The sequence below is a fragment of the Panthera onca genome, chromosome D3 (assembly GCF_046562875.1).
Source record: "Panthera onca isolate mPanOnc1 chromosome D3, mPanOnc1 haplotype 2, whole genome shotgun sequence".
Classification (NCBI taxonomy): domain Eukaryota; kingdom Metazoa; phylum Chordata; class Mammalia; order Carnivora; family Felidae; genus Panthera; species Panthera onca.
This window is the reverse complement of record NC_138350.1, coordinates 77820779-77847223: the sequence shown is the minus strand read 5'-3', so window position 1 is coordinate 77847223 and position 26445 is coordinate 77820779. Positions and strand designations below refer to the sequence as shown.

Here is a 26445-nt window from a genome sequence, read left to right as displayed (position 1 = left end):
TTTAAAACCCTTTTATTTTGAAATAATTACAATTTTTCAGAAAATCCTTATTCCTTTCATCCAGATACCAATTCAAGTTTTGCTAATTGTCCAATTATGTCTATTTTTGCAAAATTTTCCAATCCAGGATCATGTATTGCATTTAGCTGTCATTAGTCTTTCGACTCCTCGAATATGTATGTATGTATGTATGTATGTACCTACCTACCTACCTATCTGTGTATCTATGTCCATCTATCATCTTTCTCACTCTCAATCTATCCATCTACCCTATTCAAAACCGGACTCCACATGTGAAATGACACCGCCAATTCCAACTAAAAACTCAAAGTTCATTCCAGCTTTCCTCCTTTTTCAGATTTATAAATACCTTCTAGATGAGAAACTTGACTGTCAGGCCTTTCTTGGCCTCTATGATATTACTATATCGAAGGTTACAGATCAATTATTCTGTAGAATGACCCTCAGTTTGGGTTTGTCTGATATTTCCTCATGATTAGATTCAAGCTTTGCATTTTTGATAAGGATGTTCCAGAATGATTCGGTACTCTTCTTCTTATGCCCTTTTGGGGATGTAGGGATTTCTTTGTGTTCCATTACTACTGATGTTAACTTTAAGCAGTTAAATAAGGTGGCGTCTGCCGATTTCCTTACTGTAAAATTTATCTTTTTCCATGTGTAATTATTAAATATGTGGAGATACTTGGTGCTTTGTAAATATATCACTTTGTATCCTAATTTCACCTACTAGTTCATCAAAATTCACCCAATAAATAGTTCATTGAAGAATCTTGGATGAAAATGCATTATTATGGTAGCACCAGGTGATTTTCATAATTATCTCATTCTTTCTACATTTATTTTTTACCATTATAAGGAAGAGCTTTATCTTATTCACTTATTCCTTTACCTATTTGTATCCATATAATTTCATAGATTAGTAAATATTGCTAAAAGTTATTGTGTAAAATCCATTATCATTGTTATTTGTTTTCATGCTCAAATTATCTCAGATTTTGGCAAGTGATAGTTCATTCAAACTGAGTTCTGTTCTTTTCAACAGATTTCCATCAGCTTTTGAGCATTTCCCTAGTATCTGCCACAATAACATGTTTTAGGTTCATTTTGTATTTTGCCTACTACCCCTAGACTCAGTCATTTCTCTAAGGAGCCTTGTTTTCTTCTAATAGAGAATGATATTTGGAAATGGAGACCTTAATGCTAGGTGTGCTCATTGTTACTGGGATGTTGCTAGTCTCAAACCATCTCAATAAACAAAGCCAAGAAAAAAATATGCAAACATATATACAAACACATACAAATATATTTTACATATATATATATATATATATATATATATATATATATATATGTAAGGGCATACATACATACTGCATGTGTATATATATAGTGTATATATACATATTGCATGTATGTATAGGGCATATACACATGTTGCATGTGTGTATATATATGTATATGTATGTGTGTATATACATAGTGTATATATACAAATCGTGTGTGTATATTATAGTATATATGTACACATTGTGTGTGTATGTATAGTGTATATATACAAATTGTGTGTGTATATATAGTATATATGTACACATTGTGTGTGTATATATAGCGTATATGTACACATTGTATGTATATGTGTATATATACAGACATATTTAATGACCTATTGTTTACAGTGATTCTTCCAATTCAAATCCAACACATCAAAGTTTATTGTTCCTTTTCTCACTTAAGAAACACAGCTCTTATTATCCTTGATATGTTTACTAATATACTCGATCGCTTCTTTATAACCAATCTCTGACCCTTCCTAGGGACTGCCTTGCTCGGCTGCCACTGACCATTGCTGGACTGCCAACCAGCTGTTTTTTCACATGGGCCCAACTTCTTGTTGGAAGTCTCTCCCCTTGGCCATCTTTGCCAACAGCTTAAATAATCTGTCCAAAGTTGTACATGGCTCTCGTAAACTTCATCATAAACTGCCATGTTGTACCTTGACTATTAGTATAAATGTCTATGTTGTCAAATGGGCCATAAAATCCTCCTAGCAACTATTAGATGTGTAATAGATTAGATGTGTAATTAGATGTGTAATAAAATTAGAATGTCTGTATATTTTAATTGCATGTATTATTCAATGTGTTTCCACAACAAGCAATAATAATAGGATTTGGAAAATTCCAAGGACTTCTGTGAAATTTTTATCTTTATCGTGATACTTTGAGCAGATGTAGCAACAATTTAAGTTATTCTTATATACCTAGAAAGAATGAATAGAAATGAAAATTGATGACTTTAGGAATGAAGGGGAGGAAGTACAAAAAATTAAGTTAAGAATTTATCTGTTTATTCTGTGTCTCCCTCTCTCTGACCCTCCCCCATTCATGCTCTGTCTCTCTCTGTCTCAAAAATAAATAAACGTTAAAAAAAAATTAAAAAAAAAAGAATTTATCTGTTTAGAGAGATCGACAGAATCATGACTATCAGTTGTAGGTGGTATCAACCGAGTGGCAGAGTATTAAAGAACTGGGGGAAAATTATTTTGCACCCCAATATGTATAATGCATCTGTGCTATGAGAAGATACTACACGTATGCAACTAATCTTATAAATATATCCATAGATTAAAATAAAACTCTTTGACATTTTGGAATCACAAGCATGTTTTTTTTTGGGGGGGGGGGGGAACAAAAAAAAAGAAAAAGAAAAAAAGAAAAGCCATATACTGTAGAGGAAGGAGCACAGGGTCTAGATGCAAGGTCTAGGGCTGACTCATGGAGCTGTATGATCTAGGGAAAGTGACTTGCTCTTTTTGAACCTCTGTTTCTTTGTAGATTAAAAAGGGATGGTAACACTTACTTTGTTTACTTATTGGGAAGACTTGATATTTTATGTGAAGAGGGCAAGCACAACAGGAATGCTCAGTAAAAAGTTATTTTATAATTAAAAGTCCTGTAGTAGGTTGTAATCAAGGTAATAAAAACATGAATTTAGGTAAATAAAAGGTGAGGATAATCATGTGAAATTACAAAGGTGAAATTCGTGCCCACTTTCCCGGAATTCAGGAGAAGAAATGTTATCAAGGCTAAATTAATTCCATAAAATACTGTCATCAGGAGTTAGAAATATCAAAGATACTTGTTGAGGTCATTAATGTATTCCCTTCAAATAGATGACCTAAAGTGTTTCCTGTAGTCTTAACTAACTCTATGCACATTTCACCACAGATAAGACCATGAATGGGGAAAAATGATACTGACTTTGGGAAAAATTAGGTAGGAGAATGTAAGAAGCTAAACACTGAATCAGAAGTTACTCCCATGGTGTTTTGTCAGTGCTATTGAAATTTTTTCCACATTAGCTCTTTCTTACAATTGGTGATAAATGGATCGAAATTGTTACAGTTAATGACAGAAACCAAGACAGCAAAATTAGTGGTGACATTTTACATAATTACATGTAAATTCCACATATATAAATAAACTGACTCCTGGGACTCCTGGCTGGCTCAGTTGGTAAAGCAGGTGACGGTTGATATTGGGGTCGTGAGTTTGAGCCCCGCATTGGGTGTAAAGATTACTTAAAACTAAAATCTTAAAAAAATAATTAATTAAACAACTAACTACTAATTTATTCAGAAGTAATTTATCTGGTATGGTAAAGTCTTCAGAATACAGAAAGAGAAAACAGATTAAGTAAATAATATATATGAATAACCCAGATAGATGTTGCAAAGTCCATCATATGGAAAAAAAAGAAAACAAAAAACTCCTTTGCACTGTCACTAGAGGTCCATTAATGAACCCACTTAATTTTCCCCAACATTATAGTAATTGAATCTCCCTGTCTACGGGAGATTTACACTGAAGGTAAGTAAGGGAGAATTCATGGAAGCCGACTTCTTGACGGAAGCTGAAACTATAGATGACTCTTTACCACTGATGGAATGAAAACAAAGTAATTGTTAAAAGTAGCATTGAGATCATTAACATGCACATTAAGAAACCAATCTGCAATTAATAGTAAAATTGTAAGTTTAATTATATGTGCTTAGCTCCTGTTTTTGGATGTTCGTGTATTACAGAAAAGCAGAGATCCAAAAGCAAATGTTCCATTTCCCGGGATGTTAAAAGTACTTCTTGGCCAGCTTAGGTATTACTGATTTGCTGTTCCTGTTTTCAGTGAGCTTCTAAGCAGCTGTGTAGAAATAATTTTTAATGGAATAATTTCACCCACTTTGGCTTTTTTTTTCAGAAGTCCTTTATCATTATTGATTGGTCAGGGAAAATGACTATGTGATCTCCTGGGGGCATCAAGGACTATAGCACAGAACTGACTACTGAGAGAATGACACCTGAAAGAATGACACCCTCATGAAACAAAGATTAATTTTTATGAGTTGAATGGGGTAACCTTGATATATCTGGATTGTTTCCTCATGTGGAATACCTCCTTTTCTGTGTCTCATTTTAAAGGAAGTGCTATTACTCTTTGCAGTATTCCAGGGCACGTAAAGTATTATACAAACCCTGCAAACAGTATATACACACCCTGTTTTGTCAAAGTACTCTTTGGCTTTTTTTTCCCAAACAATCGATATTTGAAAGTTTTCTTGACAACAGGTAGGATAAAACAGAGGAAAATCAAATGTAAATGTATGTGAGGAAGATACGGGGAATCCCTAGGAGGTAGACATTAGAGTGGATTTGTACTGTGTCCAATTAACAAGTTCAAATTCTTCTTCACCGTGTCCCTTTCTTTTGGGATTCTGGTGTGGGGCAGGAGCTACTGTAGTTCTTCACGTCATGGCCCATGTGCTGGTTGGCCCTTTGGGGGTGGGGCCACAGCAGACCCGAGGTTCCTCTAGCTCCCACCCGATTTCTTCTTTTAGATTCTAGGTGTCCCGGGTCAGGTATTTGGTGCTAATTTGTCCATTACTCACAGCATCAAGATTGAAAGTGGCAAGAGACAGATCCGGGTTCCCAGTAGACATCATGAGCCTAGTTTTTCTCTGCGGGTTCCAGTTTTTTCCTGCACTACTCCGGTTTACGTCCATCTTTCCTTCCTGACTCCAGCTCTGCTGACTTCAGGCCAAACACTAGATGCAAAAATAACTGCTTTGCATAGGCCACTTAACTAGTCCCCATTATTGTGCAAGGTCTAGTCCTTATAATAAAAGGCCGATTCTATATGATTAATAGTGGCTCTGCTTTTCTGACCAAAACTGATACAGAACTACAGCGATATGACCAGCAGAATATAAGCATGATGGTGGCAGAGAACTTACCTGTATTTTACTGTTTCTTTAGTGACTAGAACACCGTCTGGCATAGTAGATGCACAAGAAATATTGTGGAATGACTTGTGACCTCCACGGACAGGACTGGAGAAAGAGAAGAGAAGTGGTATGAGAAAACCAGACAGGATGGAAAGCTAAACATAGTGAGGACCATGTTGACATTGCCCTTACTACAGGACAAGGTAATGCTAGTGACTCTCAATGCCTAAGTCACGCTATCCATTATTAGCTTCTAGTCACACACAAGGCTACAGAGAATGTGCAATGTGGCTAGTGCAAATTAAGATGTTCAGAAAGCATCAAATACACACTAGGTTTCAAAACTTAGCAGAAAGAAAAAAAGAATGTAAAATATCAAATTAATAATTTCAGTGTGGGGCGCCTGGGTGGCTCGGTAGGTTAAGCATCCAGCTTCGGCTCAGGTCATGATCTCACGTTCGTGGGTTCAAACCCAGCCAGCATCTAGCTCTGTGCTGACAGCTTGGAGCCTAGAACCTGCTTCAGATTCTGTGTCTCCCTTTCTGTCTGCCCTTCCCCCGTTCATGTTCTGTCTCTCAAAACTAAATAAACATTAAAAAGAAATTAAAAAGTAATTTGAATGTTGATTATAAGTCGAAGTGAGAGTATTTTGGATATATTGAGTTAAATATATATTGCTAAAATTAACTTCTCCCAGTTCTTCTTAGCTTTTAACATGGCTACTAGAAAATTTAAAATTAAGTATTTGGCTGACATTATATTTCTATTGGACGGTGGCTAAGTAGTTCTTTAGTAGAAATTTCTAAAATCATTGCAATTTATAGCAGCCTCATTTACTGACAGGTGAAACCTGATGTCTTAAAAACATATTCTCATTTATTATTCTCATGAATTCTTTGGTCTAGCTACTGTTTACTGGTAAGGAAAGAGATTTATAATGGGCAGAGGCACTTTGGAAGATACGTATATTGTAACAGAAAACCCTTTGGAATCATGAGCCACATCTTTTAAAAACTTTTGCAACTGGGGGACCTGTGTGGCTCGGTTGGTTAAGCGTCAAACTTCTGCCCAGGTCATGATCTCGTGGCTCATGGGGATCGAGCCCCATACCAGGCTCTGTGCTGACAGCTCAGAGCCTGGAGCCTGCTTCGGATTCTGTGTCTCCCTCTCTCTCTCTCTCTGCCCCTCCCCTGCTTGCTTATTCTCTTAAAAATAAATATTAAAACAATTAAAATAAAAAAATAAAAACTTTTACAGTTGATTTTGCCAGTGAAAGTACAGGAGCCCTCTTAGCAGCCTTTCTCCATGGAGAGTTGGGGTGGGGTTCTGTACTCGCAATGCAAATGCACTAGAATGAGGCTAGGGGTTACCTTGGGGCTGAGAAGTGGAGAGCTCAGACCCTGCACCTGTGGCCCTTGATCTGTCATCCCCAAGGTCTTGGAAGCCACAAGGTCACAGTGTTGTGGCCCAAGCTTTTATTGTGTAGCTTGTTTATCACGGTCCTGGCCTCCTGCTCAGGTCTCTATCATTCCCCTCCAGGGACTTGGGACTCTGACTCGGTTTCCTTCCACTGCCCTCTTCTAGATTCTACCTGACAATTTGAGCAGAGAGTTCCTCAGCAGCCTTGTGTCTTACTATGGCCACAATTTCCACTGCAGCCTGCTCCAGGCATTCCTAACTACCTAACTCTTGCCCCTCTGAAGCATCCCCTCCATCCTGTGTTTACAACCCTTGGGCAGGCACCTAGCTAATTCTCATTTACTCTCTAGGCTTCTTCAGGCAGTCCCTGAACCCTTCTCGCTCATGTTCTCCCCACTCCTACAGTGAGGCTGGAGAAGACATTTGTGACATGTTCACTCCCACAGGAGAGTATTCTTGATGTACTCTTACAGTATGCTTACTTGTTTATGTAGATGGTAAGCACCTTGAAAAACAGGGATCATGCATTCCCAAGAGCACATCTTCATAACCACATAGTACCTGCTGTCTGATTATTATTATTCCATACTTATTTTTAATTCATGGAAACACAATTCTGTCTCACTCATTTTAAAGCATTATAGAAAACGATTTGCTTCAGAAAATGTTTTGAGGTTTATGGTGTTTTCTCAGGTTTAAAATACATCCTCCTCCCTCCTTCTGATCTTTCATAATTGAGATGTTTATGTCGTTCAATGTCCACTTCAAATTTTATCTTTGCAAGAAGATTATAGGACTTTCCAATCACTTTATTTTGGATTAGAATTACAAATATGTATGCCTCAAGCTAGCACTTCTGCCCTTATTTCTATTATGTGAGTCAGCTTCTGATCACAAGACAGATGGATGTGGTCTTTTGGAGCATGCATACACATGGTTATTGTTTGTTCATTATTTACCCCTAGTACTTAGCTCAGGATCTTTAATGTTTGCTTATAAATTACATGCTGGATTAAACTATACTGGAATAATATTTAATACTCATACTGATAACATACAAGCAAAATATTGTCTAATAGAGATTCTTATTTTGTGTTAATCTGATTTGTAATTATTCAGTGAGTTCAGCAATTTTCTTTAACATTGATTTGTCAGATTGTCACAGGATTTTGGTGAATTTCCAGAATTTTGAAAAAGTTTCGTTTTATATTTTCCCGTGTTCCCGTCCCTTTCGTGGAAGAGTAGAGTTTTCTAAATCTTTACTTCATCACCCTGGACATGCTGTCTATTTCTTTTCAAACAAACTTTGATACTTTCTGCCTTTCAAGTAATTTGTCCATCTTGCATAAAGTTGCTTATAATATGGCCTTATTAATTCTTTTGGTATCTGTAGAATTTGTAGTGATGTCACCTCTTTCAATCCCAATATGGCTGACTTGTATTTTCTCTCCTGTTTCAATGAATGACCTTATTATTTTATTGATTTTCTCAATTGTTTTTATGTTTTCTATTTCACTGATTTCAATTGTAATATGTATTATTTCCTTTATTCTACTTACTGTAGGTTTGCTTTGCTCTACTTTTCCCCCTAATATATTAAGGTAGAAGTAGAGGTTATTGATTTGAAACTTTTCTTCTTTTGAATATAAGCATTTTGTGTTTTGAATTTCTGAACAGTGGATCCCACAAATTTTGATATGTAGTGTTTCATTCATATCCAATTTAAAAGTTTCAAATTTCCCTTTTGATTTCTTCTTTCAACCATGGTTTACTTGAAATGTGCTACTTAGCTTCCAAATATTTGATTGTTTTCTACATATCTTTATGTAATTGATTTCTAGCTTAATTCCATTTGAATAGAAACATACTTTGTATTATTCAAATCAATTTAACTTGATCGCGTCTTGTTTTACACCCAGAATGTGGTCAATCTTGGTAAACATTTCATGTGCGCTTGAAAGAATGCACATTCTGCTGTCAGTGGGCAGAGTGTTCTATGAATGTCAGTTAAAACATATTGGGAGTCAGGGCTGCATAGCCTTTGTATACTAACCGCTTTCCTAACTGTTCCCTCAGTTACTGAAAAGGGGGTATTGGAATATATCAGTTGTCTCTTCTTGAATTTTGTAGTTCTATTATTAGATGTATAAATGTTTACCATTGTTATATTCACTTGGTAAATTTACCCCTTTATAATTATGAAACGACCCTCTTTATTCCTTTTAATAATTGGCTAAAATCTACATTAGCTGGTAGTAGTATAGTTACTTCATGTTTCTTTTGATTTCTGTTTTCATGGTATATCTTTTTCTATTACTGTACCTTTAATATATGTATATATTTATTTTTAAAATGGGTTTCTTGAAAAGAGAATATAGTTGGGTCTTGAATTTTTATCCAATCTGAGAATCTCCACCTTCTAAATTGAAGTGTTGATGTGATTTACAGTTCATGTGATTGTTAGTATGGTTGCATTTAAATGTACAGCTTGCAATTTATGTTATGTCTCTCCTAGTTTTCTTTGGTACTTTTTTTCTTCTTCTGTTTTCTTTGGGATTGAGTGCCAAAAGAAAAAGTTGTCAAACCACAATTCTATATCTAATGAAAATGTCGTTCAAAAATGAGGGTAATTTAAAGACATTTCCAAATAATTAAAAGTTGAGAGAATTCATCACAGGATTGCATTAAAATACTAACTGAAGATTTCTGGAATGAAAGGAAATGATCCTAAAACACATTTATATATGCAAGAAGGATTTAAAAGCATCAAAATGTTGAATATGTAAGTAAATATATTATTTTTTTCCTATTTAAGCTCTTCAAAAAGATATAGCTGTGTCTTTCATGTCAAAAGTATAACACCACATTTTGGGGTTCATGACGTGTGTAGATGTGAAATATGTGACATTAAGATTCACAGTTGGGTGATAAATGAAATTATATTGTGGCAAAGGTGATTATCTTCTTGGAGACTCGTAAACTATGAGCTCTAAGTCCAATGCAATATAACTGTACACTCTAATCCAAGAGCTAACACTTAAAATGATACAGGACAGGGGCAACTGGGTGGCTCAGTCAGTTAAGTGTCTGATTTCGCTCAGGTCATGATCTTGCGGTTCTTGAGTTCGAACCCCACGTCGTGCTCTGTGTTGACAGCTCAGAGCCTGGAGCCTGCTTCCGATTCTGTCTCCATCTCTCTGCCCCTACCCTGTTCACGCTCTGTCTCTCTCTCTCTCTAAAATAAATAAAAGTAAAAAAAAATTTTTAATAAATAAAAAATAAATGATACGGCACAAAAATAGACATTTCACAAAGGATAATATAGAAATGGCCAAAAAAAGTTTAATATCATTAGATATCAGGAAAACATAGATTAAAATTATGAGGTACATTCCATGCCCAGTAGAAAGGCTAAAATTAAAAACACTGACAAGAGGAGTTCATCCTCCAGCTAAGATGAACTCACAGAAACCATATAAACTATCCCATGTGAAACAACTAAAACACAAGACAGAATATTGAAACATATTTCAAGACACTAAACACTGAGTAGAAAAGGGCAGTGATCACTGAGAAAAGGAAAATAAAGAAGGTGAGCCATACAATTGCTAACACATGCTAACCAGAGGTTTCCAAACCTAGACTCAGGGAAAATGAGGCAGTCACCTCAGCTGAAAAGATAAACAAGAATCTGGAGAAGCCCAAGTGGCCAATATACATGTTATTGGGAGACTCAAATAGTAAGAGAGAAAATATATTTAAAGAGATAATAGCTAATTTTCCTTAAAAATTGTTAAGTTATAAATCCACATATCCAAGGAGTTCAACGTCCCTGACCACAGGAACATGAAGGAAAGTATACCAAATCACACTATACTCAAATTATTTAAGACAAGGGATAGAAAGAGAAGCTGTTTTTTAAAAATGACACACACACACATACAGAGAAAAAGAGATTCGAATTAAAGCAGACATCCTCTTGGAAGCAGTGGAAGCCAAGAGATAGTGGCACACCATCTACTGTGGGGAATTAGCTTAGGAATTCCTTGAGCCTGCACTGATGGGTGAACAAGGCATAAAGAATTAGAAAGCCATAGGATGTTCACACCGAAGTTTGGGTAAACAAAACTAGGTTAAGTAAGAATAGGTAAGGTGGGGCAAAGGCCCCAGTATAGGACAAAGGTATATGAGGTAAACAAGATTAGATAGATATTCAGGGCAGAAACACCCCCCAACTTAGTACTATAGCAGAAATCTGCTTTCACAGGAAGGAAGGACCAAATTAGGTGAACAGGTAAATAGGACTATAGACTCAGCAAGGTGACATTGCCCAGAGCGGAGCTAATTGCAAAAGAAAGGTGCCTTGTTGACCCTGAGGTAGCAGGCTCTGTCTTTCTTGTCCCCTGGACCAGTTGAGGTAAACAGAGGTGGGGCCTCATGTCTGCTTTAAACAACCTTCCACCCCAGGGTTTTGTTTTGTATTAACCAAACCCCTAACCACACATATCTTCAAAACCCCCTTTCCCTCACGCCCATGAGTTGATGTTCACAGTTTCATCGTCTCTTTGTGCACGTCCATCACCATGTTTGTAAGCCTTCTTATCTAATAAAAATAGAGCAAGGACCCTTACTTGGGGCTCTTGTCTTCTCCCAGACATTAGCCATCTCTCGCATTTTTAATCCCGCATCCCGCTTTCTTGCTGGACAAGAAAGAACCCTAGACCCAGAGTCTGTGACAATCTACAAAGTACCAAAGAGAAAAACTGTCACCCTAGAATTCTATACTCAGCAATGATGGCTTTCAAAAATATAAACGAAATAAGATTTTAGGCGTCCAAAAGCTGAAAGATTTTAGCACCAGAAGACGTGCCCTAGAATATATAAAGGAAGTTCTTCAGGAAGAAGAAAGAGATACAAAATGGCAATCTAGACATGCACAAAGGAATGAAGAGCACTGTAAATGATACATGAGTGAATACTTTTTTAAATGTTGTTATTTAGATACTTTTAAGATGTAACTAACTTTGTAATGTAAGTACCAACGTGTCATGAAGCTTACACTATGTGGTGTTTGCTGAACTTCTTGGATCTTCTGTTTTTTAATGTTTATTTATTTTTGAGACAGACAGAGAGAGTGCGAGTGGGGGAGGGGCAGAGAAAGAGGGAGACAGAAGATCCCAAGCAGGCTCTGCCTCTGTGCAGACAGCAAAGAACCTGATGTGGGGCTCAAATTTACAAACCGAACTGTGCGATCATGACCTGAGCCGAAGTCGGCCACTTAACCGGCTTCAGTCACCCCTGAAGTTCTTGGGTCTTCAACTTAATTTCCAAATATGGGAAATTTGGGGAATATTTTTCCTTCTGATGTACTTCCTGGCCCATCTGCTCTCTCTTCTGAGACTTCATTTACACATACATTCTACTCCTTGACACTATGTTACAGGTCACTTAGCTTCTGTTCATTTTATTTTTTTTTTAATTTTTTTTTGTTTTAACGTTTATTTATTTTTGAGACAGAGAGAGACAGAGCATGAACAGGGGAGGGTCAGAGAGAGGGAGATACAGAATCTGAAACAGGCTCCAGGCTCTGAGCTGTCAGCACAGAGCCCGACACGGGGCTCGAACTCACGGACCGCAAGATCATGACCTGAGCCGAGGTCGGCCGCTTAACCGACTGAGCCACCCAGGAGCCCCTGTTCATTTTATTTTTAATATTTTTCTCTCTGGTTTTCAGGATGAATGATTTCTATTATTGCATTTTCTTATGTCTTCAGTCTAAGCCCATCTAGGTGTGTTCCACCTCCCTGAGAGGGTGATAGAGTCTATCCTCAATTGCGTGCCATGTGTTAAGGTGACCAGTGATGCGGGTGGCAAAGAATTACACAAAGAGCAGAATAACAAGCAGGATGGTTTATTCATTCTCCAAAGGAGAAGAAGATCCAGACATTGAGAAGGATGTCTGCTCTGAGCTTTGTTGGCCTGAGGCTTTTATGGTTTTTCTTTTCCTTAAGGATGTGAGGGGGTTGCAGCTGCGCCCATGGTGGGTGTGGGGAGGGGGTCGATCTTGGCGAGGTAGATTCTTGGCCAAGAGTTGGCAGGTTTCTGGAGGGGCTCTGTCTGGAGCTTGTTAGGATGTGGGTTGTGGTCAGGCTAGAGAAGAATATGGTTTTTTGAAGTTTATTTTATTTATTTGGGGGAGGGTGGGGGAGATGCAGAGAGAGAGAGGAAATCCCAAGCAGGCTCTGTGCTGTCAGCACTAAGCCTGATATAAGGCTCCATCTTATGAACCATGAGATCATGACCTGAGCTGATGTCAAGAGTCAGGTCCTTAACCAACTGAGCCACCCAGGCATCCCGGGAAGAATATGTTTCGTGGTTGTGGTCTACTTTCTGAGAATGAGGGGCACCATGACTTAGAAACACAAAGAGTTGGGGCCAAGTAAGGACTCTTTTGAGTTTTGTCTGGAAGCTAGGTTGGGGTGGGGGGGGGCGCGGGGGGGCTTGACTAGAACCCTTTCACATTGTATCTTCACTTTTTGCCTTCACAATTCACTTTCTCTGAAGATCTGGAGAGAATTTTCTTCAGGCTACATTCATGTGCTGCTCAGATGTACAAGGGATTAATGCCCCCAAGGAAGATCTCAAATAATCAGATAGGGGAGGTGTTAGATAACATGCATGTTTCCTGTACTTCAGATAAATAATTCAGTGAAGGATCCTGCTTTACTTCTTAGGAGGTCCCATAAGAACTTGGTCCTCATTTGTAATCTGCCCTTGTATTGAGCTGTCCTGACTATGTCACTCTCCTGGCTGCTTCAGTTCTTCTCCTTTAGATAAACTCCCCAATAAATCCTTGTTTCAGATTGTGTTGGTTCCCCAATAGAACAAATAGCAGAACTACAGAGTTTAAAGCTTTTTCCCATTTAAAAACAAGATAGAAATAAGAAACATTCAAGAAGATATAATAAGATTAGGGGTAGTTGTTTTAATACTGAAAAACTCTGAACATTTTCAGAATTTAAAAAAATTTACAATTTCTCATTAAAAAAAATTCTCATGGGTTTACTATTCTTAAGTGTACCACTTATGTAAATTAGTGTGTCTAAAGGGCTTGTAAACATAATATTCCCTTAAGTGTTTATGCATTTACTCTGTGAAGAAAGAATTTATTCACCAAAAGTAAACATTAATGCATTTCATAATAATAAATAATGATAAATTCTGAAGGGTGTGACCAAATTAATGAGGCTTTAATGGTGTTTTATACGTTTGTTTATGTTCAGGTAATCCTTTCAACATCGGTTAATGTAAGAATTACCGATCTCAGACTACTACCTCGCGGAGGACTCAGATCTAATTGATTCCTTTTTATGTCACCAAGAACATTACCCTCTGCCTACGGGGACACAATGAATTCAAATCAAAATCAATAACAATAAGTACCTTACAATGAGAATTCTGAAACAGCAAAATCTCTTGGAAATTCCAGATTATGGATCCTTGATTCAGCAGTGGTCAGGATATCCATGTTGTGGTAAAGATGTCTTGGCACTTCTTTTAAGCCGAACTGGACTTTGTGTGATTAATGATGAGCACCATCATGCCACATAAACAAGTCCCCTTACCCCCATGTATAAGACTTCTTCCCCATCCACCTTCTAGTTATTATATATCAGTTTTTGTTGTTTGAAAACTAGAGAATTTTAAATATTTTGTAATTTTTAGATAATGGAATTTGTTTTTCCAAAATATCATTTCTCCAGATTATTCAGCCAAAGGGAATTCATGCCTCAGTGGTAATATATTTAATACCTGATAGTTCTGAGTTCATACCCCTGCCAGTGGAGACGGGGAGGGTTGTTCTTATAAAGACTGGCTAGGTGTAGATTATTTACAAGTCAAATAACAAAAGTGGATTGAATCGGTTCAGAACCTAGATTGAACATGCAAATTATTTCAGCCTCTAATCCAGAAAAATCCTCCAAGCATTCTAAGGATAATCCTCCCCCTTTATTTTCAGTTCTGGATCTACTATAAGGATTTTCTCTTCCAAAATCATGGTGACTCTAACTGTACGTCTTGCCTTTTGTTGACTTTCTTCTTGGTTCCCTAACTTTTCTAGCTGTTCATAACTGGTTGTCCTTTGTAGGACTTTGTTTATTGTCCTGTGTAGGAAGTAATAGCTCTTACGCTTTTCTTTTCATTAATTGGAGAATCTTAGTCTTAGTGGTCAAAGAATGACTTGACATCCCTCATTTAACAAAAATATATTCTGAAACTTGTTCATGGATTGCGAATGACACCATATCCAAATGAGGTGTTACACATTTACACACATAGAGTAAGTTAGCGTATTTGGAAAGAAACAACCTAGAAATGGTTTTATTAAATATCCACAACGTCCCCTTATTTTTGATACAGTATTTTATCTAGTTATTTGGTTATTTCTCATTTCAAATTTCTTTCCAAGTGTGTACAAAATGTAGTGCAGATAACAGGAGATGAGCACAGTTGAGAAAATGTGCTTCATGACTGATAAATTAGATACCAGATCCCAAAATAACTACGAACAATTTGGGGTATAACTAAATTAGGAAATAAAAGTGATAATGACACCAACATAAAAGATTTTACGATCTTTTTAATGATTTGTATATATTTAAAATGCATTATCTTCCAATTTCCATAAACAATAGTTCCAACGCGATGGGGAAAAGTGGTAAAGGTAATAAATATCTTTGCTTGGCCCTTCAGATAAGAAAACTATGCCGAAATGAATTCTGAGCATCATTTGTCATTATTTGTGCAGTAGAAATTTCCCTTAATTGTTGATTACCAACGTATTTTTCTGCAGTGGTTTCAAGGTTTCAAGAATAAAATGCAATTTTAATAAAATTTAATTTAAATAAGTATAATTTTATTAGTTAAAAGCTTGAATCCATTGAGGAAAAATTAAACTAATGAGGGAATTAAACAGTAAATTATTCCAAAAGTTAGAAAGCTCTTGTGTCAATTTGCCTTAATTCTATAATGGATTGTATGTTTGTTTGTGGGGTTTTTTTGTTTTTTTTTTTTGGTTTTCTTTTTTTGCTCTGTTTTCTGGGGGTTTTGTTTGTTTATAGATCACTAACTCAGCTTGTAGCACAATAAGATGAAGAAATAAACATGTATGTTTGTGTGATACACAACTGGTATAACCTAGCTGAATAAACGCCCATATAGAACTGTGCTTTAAAGGATTAACCTTGTCCCAAGAAAGGTTTGGCCCTTTGCCCCCAGCTTCTGGGAGGTAACTTCTAATCCCCTGGAATGTCCTGACTGAAAAGTATGTCATTGCTAACCTGGGCGGCACAGCCCACACCAGATTATCTATGCTAACAATGTGATTTATGGTGGGAACCTTAGACCACAGAGTTTCGGCTTGACTTCTAAAGGAGCTGGAGCTAAGGTCAGTCCTGTCGGCAGTCATGCCACTGTGACTGACCTCCAATAAAATCTCTGGACAATAAGAATCAGGTGAGATTCCTTGGTTGGCCACTCCAACCAGCGTGGCATATTGTCATACATTATTGCCAGGAGAAATGAGCACCGCCCACATGACTCCACTGAAGGAGGACAGTGGGAATTTCCACACAGGGTCTCTGCCCTTAGGTACCTTTTCTCATCACTAATCTTGATGTGTTTCTTTTTGCTTTAATAAACCGTAACCATGAGTATAACAGCTTTGCTAAGTTCTGAGTCCTTCCGGTGAATTATTGTACCTGACGGTGGTTTTAAGGACCTCCCAACATGTAAAAAACCATAACTCTAAACATGTGTATCATATACCATATCATATATTCATGTATAGGTGTATGTGGCAAGAGTATATTTCAATAACCAAACTGCGAGTAAATATCCAATTCCATTCTGCATACTATTTCAGAAATAAATAATAGTATCCTTTAGGAGAATATTCATATTAAAACATAAGCGTTTTTATCCCAAGAAAGAAATTTACATTCTACACTGTTTTCAGTATTTATTTTCTTTGTTATTAAAATAGTTTGTGATTACTTTAGAAAAAGTAAAAAACTTTTAAAAATTAAAACAAAGAAGGGCGCCTGGGTCGCTCAGTCAGTTGAGTGTCTGACTTCAGCCAGGTCATGATCTCATGGTTCATGAGTTCGAGCCCCGTGTCGGGCTCTGTGCTGACAGCTCAGAGCCTGGAGCCTGCTTCGAATTCTGTATCTCCCTCTCTCTTTCTGCCCCTCCCCTACTCATGCTCTGTCTCTCTCAAAAATGAATAAACATTAAAAAAAAATTTTAATGAATATGTCCTAAAATATCCATTAAGTGTGTATACTTCAATTTATGTATTTTTAAACATTTACCTCAATATATATGGTCATCTGATTTTTGACAAAGATAACTGCAGAGTAATAAGGAAATGCTGGTCTTTTCAATAAATGTTGGATTTAGGGACCCTGGGTGGCTCAGTTGGCAAAGTGTCCAGCTCTTAATTTTGGCTCAGGTAGTGATCTCACGGTTTGTGGGTTCGAGTCCTGCATCGGGCTTCACGCTTCACAGTGACAGCACAGAGCCTGCTTGGGATTTTCTCTCTACCCCTCCCCTGAACGCACGTACATGCACTCTCTCTCAAAATAAATAAGTATTGATAAATGTTGAATCAAAGGGATATGCACATAGAAAATATTATTCTTGATACCTTCCTCTCATTGTATACGTAAATCAATTCTAAATGGACTCTGGATGTAAATGAGAAAGATAAAACAATAAAGGTTTTAGAAGAAATAGAAGCAAAATCATCATTCGCTTGATAGGCAAAAATTTCTTAAATGGAAAACAAAGAAGGAAAACATTGATACATTGGTCTACATTAAAATTAAAAATGCCTTTTTCTCTAAAGACTGCACTTAGGAGTGAAAGCCAAGCCAAAAGGAGGCAAAGATATCTGCAATACATATATTTAACAACAAACAAATAGGAAGAACATATAACGAATTACCCATCAATAAGAGAAAAACAGAAAACCCAACAGAAAATGGTAAAACACTTGAAATAGCACTTGTTAAGAAAGATCCAATGGTCAGTACATTACAAGGTACTTGTTATGGATTGAATCGTGCCCCTCCCAAAATTCAGACAAAAGTTGAAGTTTTCACTCCCAGTGTTGACTGTATTCGGATATCGGGCCTTTGAGGAGGCAATTACATTTAGATGAGGTCGGAAGGTGGGGCCCTAATTCACTAGGACTGGTGTCCTTACAAGAAGAGGAAGAGACACAAGACAAGGCAAGCATGTGAGGACACAATGAGAAGGCGGTTGAATGCAAACCAAGGAGGGAGGACTCAGGAAAAAACAAACCTGCCAGCACATTGTCTTGGAATTGAACTCAATTTACAGATCAGTTAATCGTAGATGATAATGGGTCATCGTCTGCAAACATGAGGACCTTGCGTAACGTGAATTGCTAATGCCAACGTCAAGACATAGAACAATAGCATCTTGGTGTTGTCTTTTTCATTCGCTAAATAGCTAATAACTGACAATTTAAATTTTTTTATCATTTAATTGTAGTGAATTATTCATTCACGTCCATTACTCATTTTCCATTTGAGGTATCATATTTTCTTACTGTTATATAAAGCATTTTACGTTAAGAAGATAATATTCTGCCTTATATACTGAAAATATTTTTCCTAGTAAGTGGCTTAGGTTTCTTTATGATGATCCCCAGTCTAAGGTTTTAATTTTAAAAAAATGTTTTGGGGGCACGTGGGTGGGACTCAGTCGGTTGAGCCTCCGACTTCAGCTCAGGTCATGATCTCACCGCTCGTGAGTTGGAGCCCCAGTCACGCTCTGTACTCACAGCTCAGAGCCTGGAGCCTGCTTCCAGTTGTGTCTCCCTCTCTCCGCCCTCCCCCCACTCACGTTCTGTCTCTTTCTCTCAAAAATAAATAAAGTTAAAAAAATAAAAATAAATTTTTTAATGTTTATTGATTTTTGAGAGAGAGAGAGAGAGAGAGAGTGTGAGTGGAGGAGGGGCAGAGAGAGACACACACAGAATCCTAAGCAGGCTCCAGACTCTGAGCTGTCAGCACAGAGCCAGCTGTGGGGCTCAAACCCACAAACTGCGAGATCGTGACCTGAGCCGAAGTCGGAGGCTTAACCGACTAAGCCACCCAGGTGCCCCTAAAGGTTTAATTTTTATATAGCAAGATATACTTTTTAAAAAATAAATTTTCACTTAGTTTATGCATCAAATATCTTGTTGTGATAAGGTTGATTTTCCTACATTTTCTTCTATTGTTTTCTGGCCTTTGTTTTTGTTTTCTTTTTCTTTATGTTTATTTATTTATTTTGAGAGAGAGAGAGAGAGAGAGAGCATGTGCACACACTCGTGAGTGGGGGAGGAACAGAGAGAGAGAATCCCAAGCAGGCTCCACACTGTCAGCTGGGAGCCCGGACAAGGGTATGCGATTGATTCTACCAGTAGTGAGACCATGACCTAAGCTGATATCAAGAGTCTGATGCTAAACTAACTGAGCCTCCCAGGCACCCCATGAGATTTTCTAAAGGTTTTCTTTTCTTCTTTTTCCAGGTAACTACTTAAGTCATGTTTATTTCTAGAACTTCTATTTTTAACATTTCCTTTTTTAACAATCATTCTATTTTTAATAACTTCTATTTTTAAATTAGGTTTGCAATTTCATTCGAGTACCAAGACCAACTTGGTAATGTCCAGCTTTTCTGTAGACTTGGTTGTGCGAGCGAGGAGAATAAAACTGATTTGCTTAAGAGTCACCAGCTCGCTGGTGTTGAGGCAGACTTCTGGACTTGGGTGATTTATACCGTATACTATTCACAGTTCAGCCTCCCAGCTTATGGGCAACTAGCAGTTCGAATTCTAAGCACTTCTCAAGAGGAGGTGGATTTTTATTGTAGTCATGCGAAGTAAACAAACTCTTCACCCTAACATTCATTCATTCATTTATTCAATATGTATTTATTGAGTATCTACCCAGTGCCAGTCACTCTTCTGGGTACTGGAATAGAGCGGCCAATGTAAACAATCCAAGCTTTCACCTTCATGGAGATCATACTCTGGGGGAGAAATTTAGACAATAATTAAGTAGGCATATAAGTAAAGACTTCACACAGTGAGAAGACTATGAAGAAAAAATTTAAAAATTTTTTTCATGTTTATTTTTGAGACAGAGACAGAGTGTGAGCAGGGGAGGGGCAGAGAGAGAGGGAGACACAGAATCTGAAGCAGCCTCCAGGCTCTGAGCTGTCAGCACAGAGCCCGACGCGGGGCTCAAACCCACGAACCGCAAGCAGGATCGTGACCTGAGCGGAAGTCGGACGCTCAACTGACTGAGCCAGCCAGGCACCCCTGAAGAAAAACGTTTAAACACCAGGGTAATGGAATGTGGGATGTGAAGAGTGATAACTGCACGTGCAGTGGAGGCTGGAGAATAACTTAAGGGTCACCATTTGATAATAACTGAATATTACTTTCTAGTAAATAGTAGAGATTATGAAGATCTGGTGAAAAGCAGCTCTTCAAACGAAAACAGCCGTCACAAGGGATGGGAGGGACAGTTTGCTGAGGCCTCAAAGAAAACTAAAAGAACTAAATCCACACCCCGCCCCCCGCCCCCCGCCCCAGGCCAAGTTAGAGGAGACTTGAGACCCATGGCTGAACTTTCTCCTGGGTGGAAGAGGAATCCGCCATAGATGACGGGTAGGTGAAAACAGCTAACCTTTGAAAATCTTTTCCCATCAACATGCAGGCTGGCTAGTCATACTAGAATTATAAGCGGCCCAACCCCAGAGCAAGTCTGCGTTCGAACACCAACATTTTCCTGTACATCGTCACCAGACCCTTGGGAGTCATGTATCAACACTTGGGGTACTGAAGGAGAACGGAGAAGGATTCTCCCGAGGGCACATGAGACCCTCGCCCCAGTACCAAGCAGTCACCTTTAGAGTATGGTGGGGACGGTAGGAGAGCCGATAGAAGTCTGTCCAAAACGTGCCGCCTTTTGCCTACAAAGTAGTGAGGAAGGGCTGTTCGGAAAACTTCCTTAGGTTTTCAACTACCAAAAGCTGGGAGCCGGACATGCAGACTGAGGGGGTCACCTGAGAGGATGAGGGCTTTTATTCACCAAAGTCTGGAGGTGCGGTGACAGAACTGTGAGAAATTCCAGAGACGCCCCAGTATTGCAGATACTAAAGCCTGAACGCATCAGAGTAGCACTGAGAGAAATTCTGAGACCTTCCGAATCACCCCAGACAGGGAAGCCCCTTCTGAAGGCTGAGGAACAATGGGACTATGGAGTTCTCTCGAAGGCACAGAAATGAAGGGGAAACCCTGGAGAGCAAAGAGAGGGCCCTGCTGACCCAGAAACTTACCAGCCAGGCTGGGAAGTAGGAAGAGATCTCTCTGGGGGCTCAGCTCTGAAGCCCAGGCAGATTGCCGAATCCTACCAGTTCTTAGCCCCATGTCCTGCTGATAAGAAAGTGTCCATGCAACTCTCAGAGTATCTAAAGTCAGTGGCGAACTCCATCAAACACAATCAAACACCATGTGTGACAAACCCCAGGCCCAGCTAGATCAGACAGATTGACCCTTCTCTCAGCAACCACAGCTTGACAAAAGATGGAGGTGTGGAAAATATATATCAGTCAACTTATTCTCTACATTTTCTGTGTGTGAAAGCATTGGCATATAACCACAAATTAGAAAACATCCACAGTGGGGCACCTGAGTGGCTCAGTCAGTTAAGTGTCCGACTTTGGCTCGGGTCATGATCTCGTGGTTTGCGAGTTCAAGCCCCGCGTCGGGCTCTGTGCTGACAGCTCAGAGCCTGGAGCCTGTTTCAGATTCTGTCTCTCCCTTTCTCTCTGCCCCTCTCCCACTCACACTTTCTTAAAAAAAAAAAAAAAAAAAAAAAAAAATATATATATATATATATATATTTAAAAAGTGGTAAGGTCTTTCTAAAATTGAGAAAAAAAAAACATTGATGCAAAGATGCAAGAATCTCAGCAAATTCTAAGCAGAATTAAAAACAAAACAAAAATACAAAACAGCTTGATAGATAGTGAAACTGCTGATAACTGAAGACAGCAGTTACTAAAATCAGCCAGAAATAGATTACATACAGAGTTCCAGTTCAGTTGTGTCAGGAGTTGTCCCGGGTGCGGGTTCCACTGTTGCTATTGTTTTGTTCGATGCCATTCCGGATGCTGTTCTCACCTGTGCTGAGAGCAGGGCTTGGCGCACAGGGTTTTCCGGCTCCCTCTGCCCTCGGGGTGCCCTGCACCCCTGGACCTCAGAGGGTACTCTCCCTCCATCCTCAGTGGGAGCACTTTCACTTTCCTCAGGACCAGTTTGCCATGGGGTCATGCTGGGCTGGCCCTTGCCCAGGTCGGCCTCCACCGTAGGCAGGCCCTGTGTATCTGGCCTTTGGGGATGAGGCTTTCTAAGGTCATCACAGACACGGATCTGTGATTTGTCTCGGGCAGGAGGGTGTTTCCTGCTCCTTCTCCGGGGGTGGCTAGCCCCTGCTTGAAATGGACGCAGAATCCTGCATCCATAATGGCTTCCTGTCTCCCTCTCAGGTACACGTGTTCTCGAGACACAACTGACTTTTGCCTTTATCCTGAGTTAAGAGGGCTTTCTTACCCTCAATCAAAAACAGAGGGATTTTTGCTTCTATTCTTTTCTCAGAATTAATTTTTAAGTGGCCCTGGGTGTCGAGCGATTGCTGCGCATGCACCTAGTTTTAGGGTTTTTGCTTCATAGCAGAGAAGGATGAAGGCCGTCTGGCAGGGCTGTGTGTCTGTGCCCCAGCAGCAGCCGCCTCCTGCACCCCCGAAGGGGTCTCGTCTCCCACCACATCCTTGACCTCTCTCATGATCACCTACTGGGGAGCAATGCAAAAGGCTTCTACATGAACATAAACCCCTCCTTGGGTCTGCGGATTTTAGTTATTCTAACCTGTTGCTAGCCCACATTTGCTCTTTAATAATGTGTTACGATTCCAGCCATTTCTTTCTTACTTGTTTGTATGGCCTCCACATCTTCTAGTGGCTAAAATAAAACAGTTCCTGTGTCCCGTTGCTCACAAAAGGGGATTATCTCTTTCTGGAATACAGTTTACTTGACTCATGACTTTAACTCTCCGCTGAGCGCAATAGAAAGCTATGATTTTGTAAATAATCTGCTTTTTTTTTTTTTTTCTGTCATTGTTGGTTCGGAAATGACACTTTCTTGAAGGTTCCTGCGTCCTGAGCAGAAGCAGAACTCAGGGGTGTTTGTATATATTTACTTAATCTAGAGTAAGAAGCAGTCTGTTGAGATGTGGTGCATTCAGGGTGTATAAATTCCCCTTGTCACTGCTCATACCCACTGGGTGTTGCTAGATTGGAGCAAGCATTTTATAACAGAAGGAGGGATGTTCCTGAACTTGGTCTAAATTTTACTTGTAATGTTAAGAGCTGGAATACTTGTCATTCCCACATATGTGGCCTGAATTAGATGAGCAAGCATATAATTTATTAAGCATTACTGCATAGAAATAGTATCTCCTATTATTAAGTGCTTATATTAATGCTTTTTAAAAAAATGTGTATCCTTCCCAACATGGCCGAGTCAGTTAACATCACCAAACTGAACCTGCCGCAGCTGGAGATACTTGAGAACCAGCTGGAGTTCTTGTTCATGACGACAAGGGAAAAGAATGGAATTACTTGTCCCAGTGAAGAGTTCTATGTATGTCCCTGGGAAGCTACATGATGTGGAACATGTCCTCATCAATGTGGGAACAGGTTACTATATAGAAAAGACAGCTGAGGATGCCAAGGGCTTTTTCAAGAGGAAGATGGACTTCCTCACCAAGCAAATGGAGAAAATGCAGCCCGCTCTGCAGGAGAAGCATGCCACGAATCAGGCTGCCATGGAGATGAGGAGCCAGAAGCGTCAGCAGCTCACAGCCTTGGGGGGCAACTCCGGCTACTGTCTGAGAGCTTGTTTCAGAAATGGAACAGAGGGACCCTGCCTAAGGAGGTTAGGACTTTGTGGGCATGGCTTCTTGGGGTCAAGGAAGAGAAGGATCTAGCGTTTAATGCTAATGAATGTACCAGCTGGGTAGAAAACAATATCAATGTTTATTCATTTTATTTTCGAGAGAGAGAAAGAGCGAGAGTAGGGGAGGAGCAGACAGAGAGGGAGAGAATCCCAAGCAGGCTCCGCGCTGTCAGAGCAGAGCCCTATGTTAGGCTCAAACTCAAGAACTGTGAGACCTGAGCCGAAACCAAGAGTCCGATGCTTAATCAACTGAGCCACCCAGGCACCTCTATTAATGCTTATTTTTAAAATGATATGAAATCATAGAATACAAAAACAAAGAATGCCTCACTCTTCTGACTCCATTCACTCTGTTTCTTAAATTACAGCTGCCATGTTGGGCTTCATGCCCAGACCTTCACCCCTTCTCCCACCGACATAAACACACATGAATAAGCCTTGCCCTTCTGTTTTTGGGGTGTGGCAGTCTCTGGGAAGTTAAAAATGATTGAATTCATGTTGACCATCTCAGACAGAAGGACTGCTTGCCCAGTTTTCTGCTCAGTGTAGATACTTCTTTTTTTCAAACTGGATCCAGAATAGTAGAGATAAAAAGCTAAATCATATTACTACCTCTCTTTCAAGGAAGAACAAAATGGCTCACAGCAAACATTTAATAATGAATGAATGATAACTTCTGATTATGATTGTTAATTGGGATCCACACATCTTGTGATTAATGAATCTCTTCTCCAGCCCCAGATGTTGGTAATAGCTAATTGCCACTCTTAGATTAATGTTCATCTCTTCTCCATTTCTTAATTGTTTTTTTTTTTTTTAGTGGGGAATTGAGAGAAGCTGCATTAGAGACCATTATCTAGATAACTTTTTATCTAAAAATTCTATATTTTATTCTGATTTTTGGACCTGATTCAAGTGGTTTTTATTTAGCTTTGTGAATTCCCGTCATCTGCGGCCACATAGTGCGCTTCTGTAATTTACGAAATGCGTGGTAATAGGGAAGTCATTTAACTGCTTCTTTTAAAATTAACATGACAGGGGCGTCTGGGTGGCTCAGCTGGTTGAACATCCCACTTCGGCTCAGGTCATGATTTCACAGTTTGTGGGTTCGAGCCCCGCGTCGGGCTGTGTGCTGACAGCTCAGAGCCTGGAGCCTGCTTCAGGTTCTGTGTCTCCCTCTCTCTGCCCCTCCCCCCGCTCATGCTCTGTCTCTCTCTCAAAAAATAAATAAGCATTAAAAAATAATTTAAAGTTAATGTGATAAGAATACTTTTCTTATTTACCTTATCAGGATCAAATGAGATTACAGATGTAAGAGTTTTTGCTCATTCCTGAACTACATATGGAACCATTACGTGTCCAACTTCCTCTCTAAATTGTGGGCTCTTTGTGGACTGGGGTAGGGATTGAATTCTTTCTATGCTTGGGGTTTAGCACATAGTAGGTGCCATATAATTGTTGATAAAATAAGTTAACATAATTGTCATGTAAGGATAATCATCGTAACAAGTAGAATGTACATAAAGTGGTTTGTAACTCATTTTTAATTTCTTACAAACTTAATATAAAACCATGCATGTAGTGAAAATTCTGTACAGGGATAATAATTGTATCAATCATTACACTATAAACTTATATAATTTATCATCTGTATAAATCATATATAAGTATCTGTTATGTATGAATATTTATAAAAACAATAACATTTGTCATTATGCTATTGTTATCCTGATGCTATAGTACCTAGGAAAGGCTTGCTGCAGAATAATTACTTTTTAAATGTTTTGATTCCTTTTCCTTTCCTTCACGTACTTGTAATAAGTGAGAATTTTATGCAATTCATATTCTATTTAGAAAGAATGATGCATTCTTCAAACTTCAGATGTTAAATACATTTTTATCATGTTTAATTAGTAAATTCAAATAATACACAAGTATTATTATGCCATGAGTATTATTAAGTAAGCTTAGTAGTAGTTTAACCTAAACATAAAATAATGCAACATTTGACCTAAAGCAATTAAAAATCAACTAAGCCGAGGAAGCAAGAGTAAAATAGGAATTTTTTTAACACTTTTACTAATCCTTCATGTTTTAACTTATATTTAATATCCTCAGATATTAAAAATTTAAAGGGCATCTGGACAAGGCTAGCTCATTCTTCTAGGTATTTTCACAATATACCCTTCCCCTTATAGTGAAAGTACTGGTTTTTCTTCTCCTTTCTTCATTAAAGTGGAAGTTTTATAAGGGAAGTGACCATTTTGGCTTTATTCCTCTTTGGTTTTTCAAACCTTTGAATAGAACCTGAAACACAGTAGTCCAGCTCAATGCATCTATTCAACAAGTATTTCATGATTTTAAATTGAATTAAATTTACATTTTTCCTTGCAAATAGCACGCATATTATGATGCTATTCTATCCTGATGCCAAAAATTCTCATTCTTAATTCTAAGGTCATGCTACTAAAGCTAATGTCTTCTAATGAACTTCTTCCCAGTGAGATCTGTCAACAAGAATTCACTGGTGTCAATAATTTCAACTTTTCCAGTTCTTTGACGAGTCCATTTATTGCTGGAAAACTGCCATACTTTTTTTTTTATTTCAAGTTTTTATTTAAATTCT

The 26445-nt window shown here is 38.5% G+C and overlaps 1 pseudogene; it reads left to right on the top strand.

Annotated features, from left to right (window-relative positions):
* The first annotated feature begins 23375 nt into the window (after positions 1 to 23375).
* Positions 23376 to 23850, top strand: LOC132665127 (prefoldin subunit 5 pseudogene; annotated as a pseudogene).
* The last annotated feature ends 2595 nt before the right edge of the window (positions 23851 to 26445 follow it).